This window comes from Perca flavescens, chromosome 11 (genome assembly GCF_004354835.1).
Source record: "Perca flavescens isolate YP-PL-M2 chromosome 11, PFLA_1.0, whole genome shotgun sequence".
Classification (NCBI taxonomy): Eukaryota; Metazoa; Chordata; class Actinopteri; order Perciformes; family Percidae; genus Perca; species Perca flavescens.
In genome coordinates, this window is record NC_041341.1 from 35,690,455 (window position 1) to 35,709,203 (window position 18,749).

Sequence of the window (18,749 nt, forward strand, 5' to 3'; positions counted from 1 at the left end):
CTGAGGTAATCGCCAGGGACAGGGAGGAAATGGGAGCCGAGTCACTCTGCAATTGTCTATGGGTTTTCTCCTCCTCTGTTATCTTTGTCACTTTCTGGCTTTCTCAAACACACTCACCCACACTGCCACACACACCTACGCACAAAAACACTCACATAATCAGTTTTTCTACCGTTCCAAGCAGAATTGACTGTAGACTGGTGTCCTCCCAGAGTGAATCTGATCGACCAAGAAAAGCCATTCATATGAACTCCTGTAGCCCACATTAGCCTGGTTTACACACCCGGCAGACATTTAGCATCAGAGTTGTGTTTGTGTCCACCTAATAAATGTAAGTCCAATATTCACTCTCCTCTTGGCTGGGTTGGCTTGGTTTTGATTTTCTCTTTAGCTGCTAATTGCTCCACTATGGCTGTTTAGTTTCATCGGTTACGGTTCGGAGCAGCGAAGCCGGAAACGTTAACACTAATCTGCAACAGAAGTCTGTGTATATATATAATATATATATATGATATAACGTAAATTACACTGATAATGTTCTGGGATACACAGAGTTTGTTGCTAGTGCGTGACATGCAGGCTCTGCATGCACAGCGAACCACCAATCACAATACATTTTTTTTTTCATATCACATTATATATCGCAGGGGAAAAAAAGTATCGCAAAATCAGTTTTTTTCCAATATTGTGCAGCCTTATGCTCCACTATGTTCACCAGCTAGTGGCAGACTCTGTTTCTTGTTTTGTGCTAAGCAGAGCAACGCATTGTCATGAACAGGTTCATATGATATCATCCCACACAAAGAATTTGTATGATAACCGTAATACCATAACCAAATGTTGACCGATGGCCGGACATGTAACAACTGTGTTAATTTAGAAACGTGCACCATGTGAACACAATACAAACTAAAATAATAAAGCTCTTAAAACAATATTTTGACAGGGACCCTCGATAGGTCACAGTTCCAAAATTAGCTAATACTGCAGGAAACACATTAATGTTCTACTTTACTTCTAAACATTTTTTGCAAGTCACCCCAAACCAACCCGTTTGGCTTTTGGGGCCTGTTTTTCCCGGTCGGTAAACTAGCCTTGTACCTATCTTTTTGTATGTGTGATAGGAATATGTTCAAGATAAAATGCAGTGTTAAATTGCTCTTTCACAGGTGAACTAAATTGTCATGTCATTCAAACAAAATCAATACTCACAATAGGATCTAAAATAATTCACTTTTCAAGTATTTTCAGTCTGTCAAGACCTTGGCATACTTCACATACTGTAGCTTTGCAGAGGGGAAAAAGTACTTAATGTTAAACAAACAAGACCTGAGATTTTTTTGTCTCTTCCAGCTGGTTGAGTATCGACAATCAATACGTTGAAGGAGAGGATTAAATTGGGTTTGAAGGGGGAATTCTCCTGGTACATCAGGACAATGTTGATGTTAGAAGTGTAGGAGAGTAAAGGCAGCTATGTGGCTGTTGTGTTGTTGAATATTCTTAATAAAACCACAATGGAATCAGCGGGGCTATTGTACGTAGTCAGGGTGAAGAATAATCTTGTTGTTCATCTGTCCTCCAAATAATAGCACAAACAAGAAAATATATTTTCTGAGACATATTCTTTGGTGTGATATTAGAGCAGTGTTTGCAGTGAGGGTAAGATTACCCTAAACTTGATATCTGTGAAAGCAAATTTTGTCACACAATACATATGTGCACAGTAGCAGAGCAAGACTGTACAAGCTACAACTGTACAAGTAACACATCCAATGAGTTTGAGGGCAAAGTGAGAAAACTGGAAAGAAAAAAACGTGTGCATCCATCTGTGTGTGCTCGCTAGAGAGAATCACTTGGAGGCCGTACTACTGAATTGGAGGCCAGTTTGACCCATATTCCATTAAACCGCCCTCTCTGGCTATGTGCTGTATTGGCAGACATGGCCATTGCTTGGAGAGTGCCTGAGTGAAAGCTGTGATTAAGACACTGTTATTGGACAGGCAAAGAAAGGCATGGCGAGTACAAAAAAACACATCATAATCAATACTGTCATCTTCATCCATTCTTTATTCACTCTTTGGCTCATCCATCTGAGTGCTGCACAAAGTGCTGCTCTCTTACAAGCTGTGTTTGTAACCACTGAACTTGTCTTATCTGTCTTTGCTTTTAACTAACATCTTTTGTCTCTTTCAGTAGAGCAGGGGTCAACGTTTTTGCGGAAAAGGACCCCTTAGCTGCAAGAGGACCACCTACTACTATTATGTAAGCTTTAGTGCGTACATTTTTGATATTAATGAACGTCCGTTACATTCTAGCCGTTGCCAAATGAGTTGCTACAAAGCTAATTAAGACTATCGGCTCCACACAACTCTCTCTGGATTTCTCAGTAGGACTATGGTCAGAAGATTGTGGCGTCCGGCAACTTTCACCCACAGAAACTCGAGCGAAGATAATGACCTCTTCTGAAGAGTCCATCATGTTATTTTAATTCTCCGTGTCCTCCTTGGCTACTAGCAACTGTGTGGAGGAGGGGGAGGAGTGGTGCACGATAACGTAAGGCTTGTGTCATGTGGACGTGCCGACAGTTTTGTTGTCATTACTTAGAATTCCTCAACAGGGAGACAGATACTACGCACTATAGCTTTATAACATAATATTGAGTTGCATATCTGCAATAACAATGTAGGGTGGCCTAAAGCCTTTACACATAAGCTATTGAAATAATAATTTTGACATATCCATATACAGTATCATATGCATCATGTTTTAATGTTCAACATACATGTGGCACAGTGAGTCCTTAAAGCTTAACTGTATCTGTGGATAGCTACCTTACCTATAGGCCACTAAGCCTAATATCAATGTTGTGTAAATTATTATTTTGTTCACAAATAGGCCGATTTACTTTTGCTAATAATATGTCAGATTCATGTTAATGTATATTTTCAGACTTGATTAATTTCTTTTGAGAAAAAAGAATCAAATATTAATTTGGTGGTTCCCCTGCAGTAATTTTGAGGACCCTCTAGGGCCCCCGGACCCCGCTGTTAAAGATCTCTGCAGTAGAAGACTGGTTCAGATTCTGAGGGTCAGCAGATGATTGGCTGTCTGGATAGGACCGATGGAACAGAACAAGTAAATCCCATCGCTTGATCGTCACACAGCTGGACCAAAGACTTAAAGGCCCCAGTATCAAACAGATGATTTTGTCAGAATTGTCAAGACAATTACAACTGACAACTAAGTGTCGGATGAGAATGAGAGTGCGCATGAAACCAGATGTTTTTTTCCTGTCTATTGTCTGAAGGACCACCCACACCTCAGATTTAAAACATTTACATAATTACAATATATATAAATAGTTCTAGACGGTGTTGTCCTTCCCAATAGCTGTTTCCTTGGTTAGATAAAGAGCCGAGCCAGTCAGCTTTTTAGGGGAGATTAAAGCAACATTGTGCAACTTTATTTTTTGCGATTTGGTGGCCCTACAGTTTCAGAGTGCAATTCACTTCTACGCCGCTGTCGTAAATATGGACAGCTGTACACATGCATTTCTTATGATTACATTACTTATGACAAAAAACAAGCCAGTTAACAACTTTTCTAACGCAGCCAACAACACAAGACATAGCAAGCCAGCTAATATTACTAACTAGTCCAGCAGAAAGGCCAGCCAGCTGTCTGTCTTTCAGACTTTTATTCTTCAAAGCACTCATCAACAACTTATAACCCGTCCGAGATAAACGCTTACTCGACATGTCCTGTCCCCATGGATATTATGCCCTAGGCTACAGTTATCAGCAACTAGTGCCAATGAAGACAATGAGATGTGGTCAAAATCTATGATATGGCTCATGTGGACCTTGTTGAGATGATTTAGTCAAACTGATCCCAAGGTGACAGGTAGTGGCAGTAGCTTAGTCACTGCATAGACCAGGTATGGAGTGTAGGAGTTTGGACTTGCAACTGTAGAGGTGCCATGTTTGTCTCCTGGGCAGTGCTGAGGTGCCTTTGAGCAAGCCATCGAAACTTCAAACTGCTCTACCATGGTTGACCCTGTGCTACCCCCTGAATTCTAATACTCATGTTTCTAGTACTGTTTTTTTGTCTCTGCCCTTGTCTGATGATTTTGGATACCTCAGCCTAGTCCTTTGAACTCTGCCTGTTCTTTGGATAAGCCCCCCTTTTACAATTTGGACACTGTTTACACATCTTATGAACTGATTGGCCTGTCACACACTGACACAATTACACGGACCTTGTGGATGGACAAATAATAAAGTCAAGGTTAAACTTCCATAATCAAATGGATATTGTTTTGTGCGTTTTAAAAATAGTAGAGAATTAGCATAAAGTCCAAGGGTCCACAGATGAATGGCCATCTGGATGAGTCCAACAATTCTTTTTTTTTTTTTACTTTGACCGTCACAAATCTGCTTCTTACAAAAAAATGAACTGTGCAGATGCACAAAATATGATTTTTTGTTTTTTTATTCAGATGCACCTTGAAATTACAAGATTTACAGATTTCATTCATGTCATTGCTGTTATAAAAATTAATAAATCCAACATCACTTACCTGGAACAACAGACACCAGCTGGGCTACAACCAAGAATACCTGTTTATGGCTCTCAGAAACAGACATAAGCTCTGAAGGTTATAGGCAGCAAGATTAGAACAAAACTACGGAAGAGGATTAGGGCCACGTGAAAAGAATGTACTTGAGTTCTGAGGTTAGAGTCAGAATTCTGACTTTTTCATTAAAGTCTAAATGTTTTATTTATTTTTTATTCTGAGATTAAAGAGAGAATTCAGATTTAAATCTCAGAACGTGAATGAGCCTCTGAATGGTGTGCATCCTGCACTGCATCTAGAGAAACAACCTCAGGTAAACCGCTGAGAAATGTTCCATGACATAAATTCAATAATGCTGCAAATGGCCCCGTGAATGAAACATTGCATGCACTCCCCCCCCTCCTCCCTGTGCTTTTTAAGTAAGTCTTCTCTTCTTTTTTACCTCCGCATTCCTCTCCTCCTCCTCCTCCATCTGTTTCTCGGCACTCCCTCACTGGAGGTGACTGTGACAAGGCAAATTTGTCACACTGTCCCTCCCACAGCTGGCTGACACACAGTGTGGGAATGTGTATGTGTCTGCCTATGTCTGCTGTTTTCCTGCACATAGTCTCGCACTACCAGCTCTATCTCCTCAGCGCTGTGGAGTAAGCTCTGGCTACACCACAGATGCATTCTGGGACAGGAGAAAAAAAACACTCTATGTTGTTTGCATTTCTTTAAACCAGTCACAATTGTCTTGGGAGGTGCTAAGGTTTGGACGCAGCGACGGTGGCTCTGCAGAATAGTCTCAGGAAGGAGCTTGTTCTGGTGGAACATTTGCACCCCGCCAAAAGAAAACGCCACATCCATTATTAAAAGAAGTTAACTGTTGACACAATACAGTAACGTGAGCTAGTTTTCTGTCTAAAAAGTACCATTTATTTATTTTGATTGGAACAAGGATTCATGATATCCTCAGAAACAGCTATTCTAACACAACAAAAGATGTTTCAGTCAATTATTATATAATTTGAGTACATTTAAAAAAAAAAAAAAAAAAAAAAAAGGAACATATGCTGGTGTTACCCGGAAGAGAATATTGGGTGTTGCATAAGTTGTGGGTAGCTCTGTGGATCAAATTTGGCCCCACCACACACACACACACACACACACGCACACACAACCCCACCCTTAAATTCCGGGAACACAGGCTTTCTCGCAGGCTATCAATACATTTTGACTGAAAATGCTGTAACCATATTATTTGTAAGTCTTTACAATCATTCCCCGAAAGTACCAAGCAGGCCTGCCTTGTTGCACCATCCAAATTTTCTTAAATACTTGCCATTTTCAGCGTAGCTTGTTAGCTCGAAGGTTGTTGTTGTTTTCTGTAGCGAACAGAGTTTCGCAGAGAGCGGAAGGTGAGGGATGTCAGGCTTTATCCTGGAAATGTACTGCCCTTGATCCAGACTACCCTGCAAATAGCACATACACTTATTTGCCCATACAGCCGTGGGTTTTTGAGGATATGCGCCCCAAAATCTGTGTCAAACCAGCCTACCCAGAAGGCCCTGGGGCAGGTCACATGTTATCCCATATGTGCTCAGGCGGTGTGTTTACCAGTTTGAGAGCAGTGCAGCGTGTCTGTACATCGTTCACACGCATGTCTGTCCTTTTATATATATATATATATATATATATATATATATATATATACGTACGTAGCACTACTTTGCACACAGTGTTTATTGAAAGTGAAACCTGACTCTCGTAACATACTTTCCTGGCTCACATTCCTCCCTGTTCAGAGTACACAAACCTTGACATTCGCTCACTGCGTCGCTGTTTATGTTTACATTTACATTTGAAGTGAATATTTGTTCTACCGGGCCTGATAAACAGTAGCAGAGTTGTATATTATGTCCCATGGTCACTGTGTTTTTCTGTTATGACCTGAACCCTGGGAAAATAGAAGGCCAGATCAAGCTGTCTGACAAGCAGACATCTGCAGTACTGAACTGATCGTTGGAAACTGTGGTCATGTTCTACCTCTGAAACGCCACCTTATCTCTGTGTACTGCGTTCAGTAACCTACATCCTGCGTTCCTTCAATTATGTATCAGCGGCTGAAATAGTTTCTAATGCGTGTTATGTTTTAATCAGCCAAGGTCCTGCAGTGACACCAAATGTGTCTTATTTGGTTCTTGGAGCTGATTAGAAAAAAAAAGTTTTTTTACACTAACTGAGGAAGAAATCCATCATGAGCTACTGAAGTGAATAAAATAGATGAGTTGAGAAAAACCTAGAAAGATGATTTTTGTGTTCAAATTTCAATTTTTTGAGCACTTTAAGGACTTAAGGACTTCATATTTAGCATATTTAATACATATTGGCAGTATTAAAGGCCCCCGCTCCAGCCAGTGTTACTTCCTGTTAAACGTTCTTTCTCGATCAGAGAATGGGTGTGTTGATAATAGTCGGATGGAATCCATGGCAACAGGATTGCTGCTGACGTGACAGCATCTTGGAAAACAGCGACAAGGCTCCGAATTTGATGAATTTACCGTTTATCAGAACACAAATGAGACGAGGATTAGCACAACACAGAGTATCTCTCTCACAGGCTCTCTTATTTACCTGCCTGGTAGCTACATAACACACCTGTGGCACGTTCACTCGCAAAAAGGTGTGCTACAGTTACTAGGTTGAACGACATGTTTCCTCGAAACGGTGTGCAACGAGCTCTGAGGTATGTTTTCTCTCATTTGGTGGGTGTGTCAGAGGTGTTAACCAATCAGCAGTGACGTCTATGTTAACTCTGGGTAATTAAAAGGAAGAAAAGCAGATTGTTCAACGCAGGGATCGAATCCGACCTGCTGCCCTTTGTTGCGTGTCATCCCCCATCTCTCTCCCCCTTTCATGTCTATCCACTTTCAAAAATAAAGGGAAAAGCCCCAAAAAATAACCTTAAAAATGTACGTTTTGTCGGGGCCAACTATTGGTGGTTCAGTTGCATTGTGGGTAATGTAGGCACCAGGTTTTGTTAAGGTTGAAGGAGGATTTCTGCCAAATCTGTGTGTTTCTGAAAACATTTTAAGCCAGGAATAGGCCATGCAGCAGCTTAATCTGTCTTTATTTCAGATCGACAAAGCTGAGCTTAAAAGATTTTCGTCAGAGGAGCCGGCCGCTTTGCATAAAGTTGGCTGGATTCATTTTTATGCAAATGAGGAGCCGGTGACTCGACGTCCAGCTTCTCTGTGACGTTACCAGAATGCATTGCACGGCTGCCCCGATAGAGATGAATGGGAAGCGGGGAAATTACGCTGACCATGGACACAACACCATAACTGTATACTGTGACTTTTTATTTTTATTTTTATTTTATTTTTTATTTTTTTATCTTTGTTAATCATACGTTTCTGTGTATATTTTTAACCTAAACTAACCAAGCTGAATGTGATTATCCCGCTATACTGACTTTCATCATTCATCTCTTGACTTTGGTGTGAACTGACACGTTTGCTCAACGTGTCATTTGTCTGTCTGAATGCATCTCAGTTACCTTGATAGCCCTCCAGTCTCCTGGTCATGCTTGCCACCCCCAGAATGTAGGATACACACTGTAGCGCTGTAGAGGTATAGAGGTATACAAAGCCGCTGTGTAATTCTTCCTCTCATTGTTGTGTAAAAGCATTTGTATTCTGACTATGCTTGTACACGTGTGTGAGCTCTGATAAGAACTTCCTCCCCTGTGAGAACTTGTTAATTTATTCTAACCCTGGTGAGATTAAACTAACTCTACCAAATCACCTGGGGATGGCATCTCTGAACCTACCTTTTCCTCTAAAGGTGCTAATTACTCCCCTGTAATGAAAGTAATCAGCACTTGAAGTGATGTTGCATGCGGAGCACTTGTTTTGTGATTGCCTGTATCATACTATGCATCTTCAAGCTCTCAGTAACAGGCTTAAGGAATGAACTGCTTCACTGGAGCAATCAGATAAGGAACAGCACATCTTGAATATTGATGATGCACTGATGCAGTTCTGGGAATAGGTGGGGCATGGTTGTGCAGGATGCGGTACTGACAGGCGAAGACAAGGCTTTAAACCTCTATATGGTGCACTTTATTCTTGTGACATAGAGAATGAATGATGCTTTGTGTGCAACAGTGTACCAACATTTGATTTGATGTTGGTTCTATTGTGAGCAGAAAGTGTAGATGACACATTGTTATCTCTGGAGTAACACAGATAAACCGCTGCTGTGATTTGTCAAGATTAGCTTGGAGGAAGAGAAGAAAAAAAAAAAAGCTTTGATGCCATTTTAACTGTCAGAAGGAACAAGGAACTAGTTAAACTAAAAAAGGATCAAAGGCCATGTTAACACATATGCATCCCCTCTAGACCTTGGGCCTTTCCCCTCTAACTGTTTGCGTGCGCAAAACTTGAATGGCTATTGGACCTGTGATGTCACATGTGGGCACTCCAGTACATGGATATAGTAATTAAAGATACTGGATGTGATCTGGGCTGTATGTTTCCCTCTGGCCTAAATAACTGGGTGTTGCCTGGAAGTAAAGTTGTACCTTGTGTCATGTTTAGTCTCACTGCTAGGTTGATTGGGAGATAAGTAGTGTAGTGTCAGCAAACTAAATGGCTTCATGTATCCTCCCCAACATCGACTGGTGCTCAGGCACTCATGACATGGCATGAGAGCTGATTTTAAAAATCTAAACTTTCCCAAACTTCCTAACCCACACTGGAAAAAAGGACACTTCAAAAATAAGCAATAAAACAATGACTACAAGGTGATTTTTGCTTGTAATAAGTCAAAACAATCTGCCAACGGAACAAGTAAAAAATTCACTTGGTAAGATTTCTTGTAATACGAAACAAAATTACCCTTATTTTACGAATAACAGAGTAACTTAAAAACCCTTAAAAAAAAGCTTGCTTCATCTGAGATACGACTCAAAACAAGATGTTTCCAAAACTCTTTCACATAAAGTGCTCATATTATGCTTTTGGGATTTTCCCCTTTCCTTTATTGTGTTATACAACATGTTATATATTTACACAGTGAAAAAGCCCAAAGTCCAGCCCAAAGGGACTTACCATCTCCAACAGAAAACACTGTTCACAAACTGCTCCAAACAGCTCCATTTGTAGTCCAGCCTTTACTTCAGAGACCAACGTGGTCACTTTGGAACACACGTTATAATGCTCACCTAGCTGCTAGCATGGCATGCCCTCACACTCTGCTTCTGACTGGCTAGTAGTCCTTACCTAGGTACTGTCAGGGCACACCCTCATACTCTGCTTCTGACTGGCTAGTAGTCCTTACCCTCCCAACGAAGATGGAACAGAAGTGAGATGTCTCACTCTGTAGCTAAACAGAGACCTGAACACAGGGTGAAAAGAGGAGCTGCAGCAATGTGCAGTAGAACAAAAACATGGTAAACCTGTTCTGGTACAACCTCTAAATACAATTATGATCCTGAAAATGAGCATAATATGAGCACTTTAACAATTTATTTACACTGCATCCTTGTTATTGTGTATAGTAAGTGTTATTAGATATTTTGGATAGAAATTAGATGAATATACTTGGAAAGATTTAGCTTTTTTGCAGTGCCATTTATTAAATTTCAGCTGCACTGCTGTCTGTGTGTGGTTAACCCAAATTGATGACGGGTCAGCACAGTAGAAATACCCCCCCCACACACACACACACACACACACAAAACATATACACACACACACACACACACACACGCACACACACACGCATACACACACACACACACACACACACGGTGTGACCTTCTGCTCCCACGCTGCCAGGGGGAACGGTAGGGATGAATGTGTGGGGGAAAAGAGCATGATGGGTAGGATGGATGGAGTCGGGGAGAGAGGACTGTGCCCCGTTTCCTCCTCTTTATGTAAATATTTACGGCAGGGATGGTTTGAGCTTGACACAAAAATTTTAATAAATAACATGCACGTCTCCAGACATCTGCTCGGTAAATAGAGTTCCACGTCCACTTGTGCCCCAGAGAAATTACACTTTGCTTTTAAGGGGGCATCCCGTTAGCCGTCAGATAAATTGTTTAAAGTATGTCTGTTTTAAGGGGGGACACTACAGGCAAAAACATAATTCTTTCCGATTTTAAAGGTCCCATGACATGGTGCTCTTTGGATGCTTTTATATAGGCCTTAGTGATCCCCTAATACTGTATCTGAAGTCTCTTTTATATAGACCTTAGTGGTCCCCTAATACTGTATCGGAAGTCTCTTTTATATAGACCTTAGTGGTCCCCTTTATATAGACCTTAGTGGTCCCCTAATACTGTATCTGAAGTCTCTTTTATATAGACCTTAGTGGTCCCCTAATACTGTATCTGAAATCTCTTTTATATAGACCTTAGTGGTCCCCTAATACTGTATCTGAAGTCTCTTTTATATAGACCTTAGTGGTCCCCTAATACTGTATCTGAAGTCTCTTTTATATAGGCCTTAGTGGTCCCCTAATACTGTATCTGAAGTCTCTTTTATATAGGCCTTAGTGGTCCCCTAATACTGTATCTGAAGTCTCTTTTATATAGGCCTTAGTGGTCCCCCAATACTGTATCTGAAGTCTCTTTTATATAGACCTTAGTGGTCCCCCAAATACTGTATCTGAAGTCTCTTTTACATAGGCCTTAGTGGTCCCCTAATACTGTATCTGAAGTCTCTTTTATATAGGCCTTATTGGTCCCCTAATACTGTATCTGAAGTCTCTTTATATAGACCTTAGTGGTCCCCCAATACTGTATCTGAAGTCTCTTTTATATAGACCTTAGTGGTCCCCTAATACTGTATCTGAAGTCTCTTTTATATAGACCTTAGTGGTCCCCTAATACTGTATCTGAAGTCTCTTTTATATAGGCCTTAGTGGTCCCCTAATACTGTATCTGAAGTCTCTTTTATATAGACCTTAGTGGTCCCCTAATACTGTATCTGAAGTCTCTTTTATATAGACCTTAGTGGTCCCCTAATACTGTATCTGAAGTCTCTTTCCCGAAATTCAGCCTTGGTGCAGAATTCCAGCCACTAGAGCCATTCCCACAATGAGCTTTCCTTAGGATGTGCCCTATTTTGTGTCTGTAGCTATTGAAGAGGAGAGAGGGGGGGGGGAGGGTGGGGGGGGGGGCCTTGACCAACTGCCACTTTGCTCGTTTGAAAGCCATGATTTCTGGCTGGGGGAACTCATATTAATGTTAAAAAACCTCATAAAGTGAAATTTCCATGCAATGGGGCCTTTAAGATTGATTGTGAGGACATGCCTTCTTTCAGAAAAAAAAACATCCAAAAATACACATTTAGGTGACTTTACTACACTTTGTCTATTTGTGCCTGTACATTTCGTTAGCATTAGTGTAATGTAATGTCTCATTTGCATTTTTAAACATTGGAATTTCAGATACCTTAAATACAACAAATATCTTAATGTAAGTAATCATCTGGGAAGTTTCATGGTGCTATCTTTTAAAATGTTTTACCCAATATACAGTTTTTTTCTGATGCTATGATACTATTCTCACAAGTATGTGGTAATATTTCACTACCTTCAGTACACATAAACCAACAGATCATCAAAAAGTACCTCTTTTCACAACTCTAAGTACATCTGACGTTGACTGTGTACAAAGAAAACATCTAGAAAGACCAGATTCACATTGAAGTACAAAGTACATGTATAACTTTGGATTGGATTTTCTTCTCTACTGTTAAAATACTTTTTACTAACACTATGCGTGTTGTTCATAACTGATAGTCAATGAAACATTTGCCTAATATTCTATATGTATGGTTGGTTATTTTGCCTCATATAGTCTTGAACCCACAACCTGACAGCCATTTTCCACCTGGTATCTTTAGCAGAGCGGAGAGCCGCTTCACGCACGCTTCTGGGACGTTTCCCATTACTATACTCTGTTTGCACGAGTTACACTCTTCTGTGATAAACCTAAAACACTTTTAGCACTTCTACTTCCCCATGATTAGAGTAGGCTACCATCAACAAAGTACAAATATAACGTAAATTCACCAAACACTACACAAGACTAATGTGTTGACATGGAGATTCATGATACTGTAACAAAATGTCACTTTACATATTGTACTGTAAGTTTACTGTAAAAAAAACAAACACAACAAAACTAGACATTGTCTCTTGGCCTAGCTGGATCTGGCCAGAGAATTTCATCAACATCGCAGGCAATGTTGTCATTAGCAAGACACCTTGGAAAGAAACATCTTGAATGACGAATCCATCTTTGCTGCTACCTCCATCTGGTCCCAGGCCTCCTCCATGGCTTGGATGAGGGCTACCTCAGCCTGGAGACGGAGATCATATACCTTCCACCGCCATGCCGAGAAAAACTCTTCTATAGGGTTGAGGAATGGAGAGTATGGTGGAAGATATAGGACGGTGAAATGTGGATGTTGCTGAAACCAGTTCTGAGACAACAATGTATTGCATATGATCGATTTGATTTGCTGCGGTTATGTTGTGCAATTGGTCCAAGAATGTAAGTATGAGTGCTGTGTTGTAAGGGCCCATATGGGCATGGTGGTGGAGGATCCCATTCTGTGTAATGGCTGCACAGAGTGTGATATTACCCCCACGTTGCCCTGGGACATCGACTATAGCCCTGTGGCCAATGATGTTTCTTCCCCTCCTTCGTGCTCTCGTCAGGTTGACCCCAGCCTCATCTACGTAAATGAACTCATGCTGGATCTCCTCTCCATCCATTCGTAAAACTCTCTGAAGAACAGTGTCAGGCAAAATTGTGTATTTCAGTGTAGATGTAGTATACATATTACAGTACAGTAAAAGATTATGAGACAGTATGCAAGATCACACTGCTAAAGTGAATACATACCTCTGCATAATCATGCCGCAGTCGTTTCACCCTGTCGGAATGTTTTTTTAGGATGCGTGCCAGTGTTGATGTTGAGACCTGATGGATATTGTTGAAACTGGCGTGGTCATTGACAATGTTAGTTTGGAGCTGATTGAGTGTTATTGCATTGTTGGCCAAAACCATGTTTACTATCTCCCTCTCTTGCTGTTCTGTGAACATAGGAGGCCTTCCCCCTTGTCGTTCCTGACCCTCAATCCTATGTAGAAAAAAAAAAACAGTATACAATAGTACAGTAATTTCAAAGGAAAAGGTAACAGAAGTGCTGATAGTGCATAGAATACAGTACTGTAAGCAGTTACTGAAACCGTGCAGATGATATGATGATATTTTTACAATACCTATTTTCCAGTCGAAATGTTCTTATCACACTGGCCACTGTGTATCGGCTTAGATTTGGCGGTACTCGCAGTCCAGCCTCCCTCAGCGTCAGGCCGTGGTTGACAACGTGGTCAACCAGTGTTGCGCGGATCTCATTTGTCAGATTCGGTCCTCTTTGAGCACCTTCTCGTCTTCCTCTTCCTCTTCCTCTTCCTCTTCCTCTACCTCTACCTCTACCTCCAGCATGGCATCCATCTCTTCCTTTTCCTCTGTTGATTCCTCTTCCTCCCCTTCTTCCTCCCCTTCTTCCTCCTCCTTGTCCTCCTCCTCGTTCTCCTCGTTCTCCTCCCCGTCTTACTCTTTCTCTGACTCTTTCCATTGTGCTTGAAGACCGATGAACTCACCTGCTGCTTTATATAGTGCTTATACACCTGATTGGTGTGTCTACAATTAGGCAAACAAGTGTTCGCACACCTGATGACTGTGTTGAACCAATTGGTTGGACGGTGCGGTAATTTGACAGTCAGTGCTTTGGTATTGCGAGGAAGTGACTTCATGATAGATTTTTGTGTGTAATGTATGTTAAGTGTGTTCAGTGTTTTGCAAATCACTGTGTGTAGAGTTTTGCAACAAGTGTGAGGTTGACAATATGCTTATAGTTGTGCAAATATGGGCTGATGTTTTGCTTCTTGAGTGTAAGGTTTTGCTAATAGTGTACTACTTTTAATTTTAGTGTGTAAGCTATCCAAAAAAACTGTAATCAGGAGGCAACACTGTAAAATCCTGACTTCCCCTTTTTTATTCTGGGGCACATGTGTTTACAGCAAATTTTCATTTCCTCCTGAGAATTACAACTCGGGATATTCATTAATTACAAGGTGGCTATGTATACTACTCACAGTGCTAACACAGACTTTAATATTTACTGTCAAATCCTACTGGGACAAATGAAGTACAACCTGAAACGTCATCACATCCAAACAAACACACACACAGACACACACGCGCACACACACACGGTACACACACCCTGGTTAGTTGTGTTTCCCATGCATCCAATTACATGTGTATGTGTGTGTGTGTGTGTGTGTGTGTGTGTGTGTGTGTGTGTGTGTGTGTGTGTGTGTGTGTGTGTGTGTCATGGAGAGAAAGAGATGGAAGACAGAGATTGGCATATTAAAATGAAAGTAGTTGATAAAGAACAGGGAAAACTGTAATCTGGTAGTGCGCGTGTGTGTGTGTGTGTGTGTGTGTGTGTGTGTGTGTGTGTGTGTGTGTGTGTGTGTGTGTGTGTGTCTGTGTGTGACTACAGGATCCTGGCTCTCAGCGCTTTGCTGACGCATACTGTCTGCGCTGGCCGCTGACTGACAGCCGGACTGCGAGGTGCAGAGAGAAGGGGATACAATAGAAAACACTTTAAAAGCTCAGCTAGATTACAAGATAAGGAAATGGGTACATTTGGGCAATTCCCTCCCTCCTGGAGGTCTCTTTTTTCATACCTTTTTCCCTCTGTTTCTTGGCCGGCGCTCTTTAGAGACATTTCTTGCTATTTTCACATCGTTACTTTTTCACATCCTTCACTGAGCTGCATTTTTGGCACACAAATAGAATCACTTTTTCCTGGATCACTTTCTTACAAGTCACCCTTAAGTTGTAACAAATGGCTTTATTAATGCTTAATATATCATGTAGCAGTGCTTGATATGATGATGATGGTGATTGGTATTTATTTTTTCCTCTTAGTTTCTTACTTTTCTCCTCCTTAATGTGTTAGCACCTGTGTTGCATATACTGTAAATAGTAGCAAAATTGGGATGTATGCAAACTATTATTATTATTATTTTAGTATCTGTTATGGGGGGAATCAGTCAGTGTTGGAGTAGTTAGGTTTGGGAGTGTTTCTGCCCACATCCACAGCTTTTCATTCTAGCATCTTTTTGGGCCCTCCTCACATGAGGGCCCGGGGTACTCAGTCCCATTTCCACCCCCAGTCGGACACCCCTGGCGGCAGAAAATGCAAACCATAGCAGCTTGCAATGTTTCTCTCACAGAAATAAGCAACGGTCAAGCTCGCTATCATTAGTATTTCCGTGGTCAAAAGTTGGAGACGGACACCACCAGAGCAGAGCCAAGTCTCGGTGAGCAGAGCAGACGCTCGCCAAACAATGTCTGAAACATTAATGAAATGAGCTGGTTTGACCATAAAATGAGATAAGATAGCCTAAGATAAGCCTTTATTGTCTCCTATAGGAGAAATTCGTCTTGGGCATTTGAGAGACACGAATTGCGACACATCGCGCATAAACACTTACCTAGCTACTGTCAGGGCACGCCCTCATACTCTGCTTCTGACTGGCTAGTAGCCCTTACCTAGCTACTGTCAGGGCACGCCCTCATACTCTGCTTCTGACTGGCTAGTAGTCCTTACCTAGCTACTGTCAGGGCACGCCCTCATACTCTGCTTCTGACTGGCTAGTAGTCCTTACCTAGCTACTGTCAGGGCACGCCCTCATACTCTGCTTCTGACTGGCTAGTAGTCCTTACCTAGGTACTGTCAGGGCACGCCCTCATACTCTGCTTCTGACTGGCTAGTAGTCCTTACCTAGGTACTGTCAGGGCACGCCCTCATACTCTGCTTCTGACTGGCTAGTAGTCCTTACCTAGGTACTGTCAGGGCACGCCCTCATACTCTGCTTCTGACTGGCTAGTAGTCCTTACCTAGGTACTGTCAGGGCACGCCCTCATACTCTGCTTCTGACTGGCTAGTAGTCCTTACCTAGGTACTGTCTGGGCACGCCCTCATACTCTGCTTCTGACTGGCTAGTAGTCCTTACCTAGGTACTGTCAGGGCACGCCCTCATACTCTGCTTCTGACTGGCTAGTAGTCCTTACCTAGTTACTGTCAGGGCACGCCCTCATACTCTGCTTCTGACTGGCTAGTAGTCCTTACCTAGGTACTGTCTGGGCACGCCATCATACTCTGCTTCTGACTGGCTAGTAGTCCTTACCTAGGTACTGTCAGGGCACGCCCCTCATACTCTGCTTCTGACTGGCTAGTAGTCCTTACCTAGTTACTGTCAGGGCACGCCCTCATACTCTGCTTCTGACTGGCTAGTAGTCCTTACCTAGGTATTGTCAGGGCACGCCCTCATACTCTGCTTCTGACTGGCTAGTAGTCCTTACCTAGGTACTGTCAGGGCACGCCCTCATACTCTGCTTCTGACTGGCTAGTAGTCCTTACCTAGGTACTGTCAGGGCACGCCCTCATATTCTGCTTCTGACTGGCTAGTAGTCCTTACCTAGGTACTGTCAGGGCACGCCCTCATACTCTGCTTCTGACTGGCTAGTAGTCCTTACCTAGGTACTGTCAGGGCACGCCCTCATACTCTGCTTCTGACTGGCTAGTAGTCCTTACCTAGGTACTGTCAGGGCACGCCCTCATACTCTGCTTCTGACTGGCTAGTAGTCCTTACCTAGGTACTGTCAGGGCACGCCCTCATACTCTGCTTCTGACTGGCTAGTAGTCCTTACCTAGGTACTGTCAGGGCACGCCCTCATATTCTGCTTCTGACTGGCTAGTAGTCCTTACCTAGGTACTGTCAGGGCACGCCCTCATACTCTGCTTCTGACTGGCTAGTAGTCCTTACCTAGGTACTGTCAGGGCACGCCCTCATACTCTGCTTCTGACTGGCTAGTAGTCCTTACCTAGGTACTGTCAGGGCACGCCCTCATACTCTGCTTCTGACTGGCTAGTAGTCCTTACCTAGGTACTGTCAGGGCACGCCCTCATACTCTGCTTCTGACTGGCTAGTAGTCCTTACCTAGTTACTGTCAGGGGCACGCCCTCATACTCTGCTTCTGACTGGCTAGTAGTCCTTACCTAGTTACTGTCAGGCACGCCCTCATACTCTGCTTCTGACTGGCTAGTAGTCCTTACCTAGGTACTGTATGGGCACGCCCTCATACTCTGCTTCTGACTGGCTAGTAGTCCTTACCTAGGTACTGTCAGGGCACGCCCTCATACTCTGCTTCTGACTGGCTAGTAGTCCTTACCTAGTTACTGTCAGGGCACGCTCTCATACTCTGCTTCTGACTGGCTAGTAGTCCTTACCTAGGTACTGTCAGGGCACGCCCTCATACTCTGCTTCTGACTGGCTAGTAGTCCTTACCTAGTTACTGTCAGGGCACGCCCTCATACTCTGCTTCTGACTGGCTAGTAGTCCTTACCTAGGTACTGTATGGGCACGCCCTCATACTCTGCTTCTGACTGGCTAGTAGTCCTTACCTAGGTACTGTCAGGGGCACGCCCTCATACTCTGCTTCTGACTGGCTAGTAGTCCTTACCTGGTTACTGTCAGGGCACGCTCTCATACTCTGCTTCTGACTGGCTAGTAGTCCTTACCTAGGTACTGTCTGGGCACGCCCTCATACTCTGCTTCTGACTGGCTAGTAGTCCTTACCTAGGTACTGTCAGGGCACGCCCTCATACTCTGCTTCTGACTGGCTAGTAGTCTTTACCTAGTTACTGTCAGGGCACGCCCTCATACTCTGCTTCTGACTGGCTAGTAGTCCTTACCTAGGTACTGTCAGGGCACGCCCTCATACTCTGCTTCTGACTGGCTAGTAGTCCTTACCTAGGTACTGTCAGGGCACGCCCTCATACTCTGCTTCTGACTGGCTAGTAGTCCTTACCTAGGTACTGTCAGGGCACGCCCTCATACTCTGCTTCTGACTGGCTAGTAGTCCTTACCTAGGTACTGTCTGGGCACGCCCTCATACTCTGCTTCTGACTGGCTAGTAGTCCTTACCTAGGTACTGTCAGGGCACGCCCTCATACTCTGCTTCTGACTGGCTAGTAGTCCTTACCTAGGGTACTGTCAGGGCACGCCCTCATACCCTGCTTCT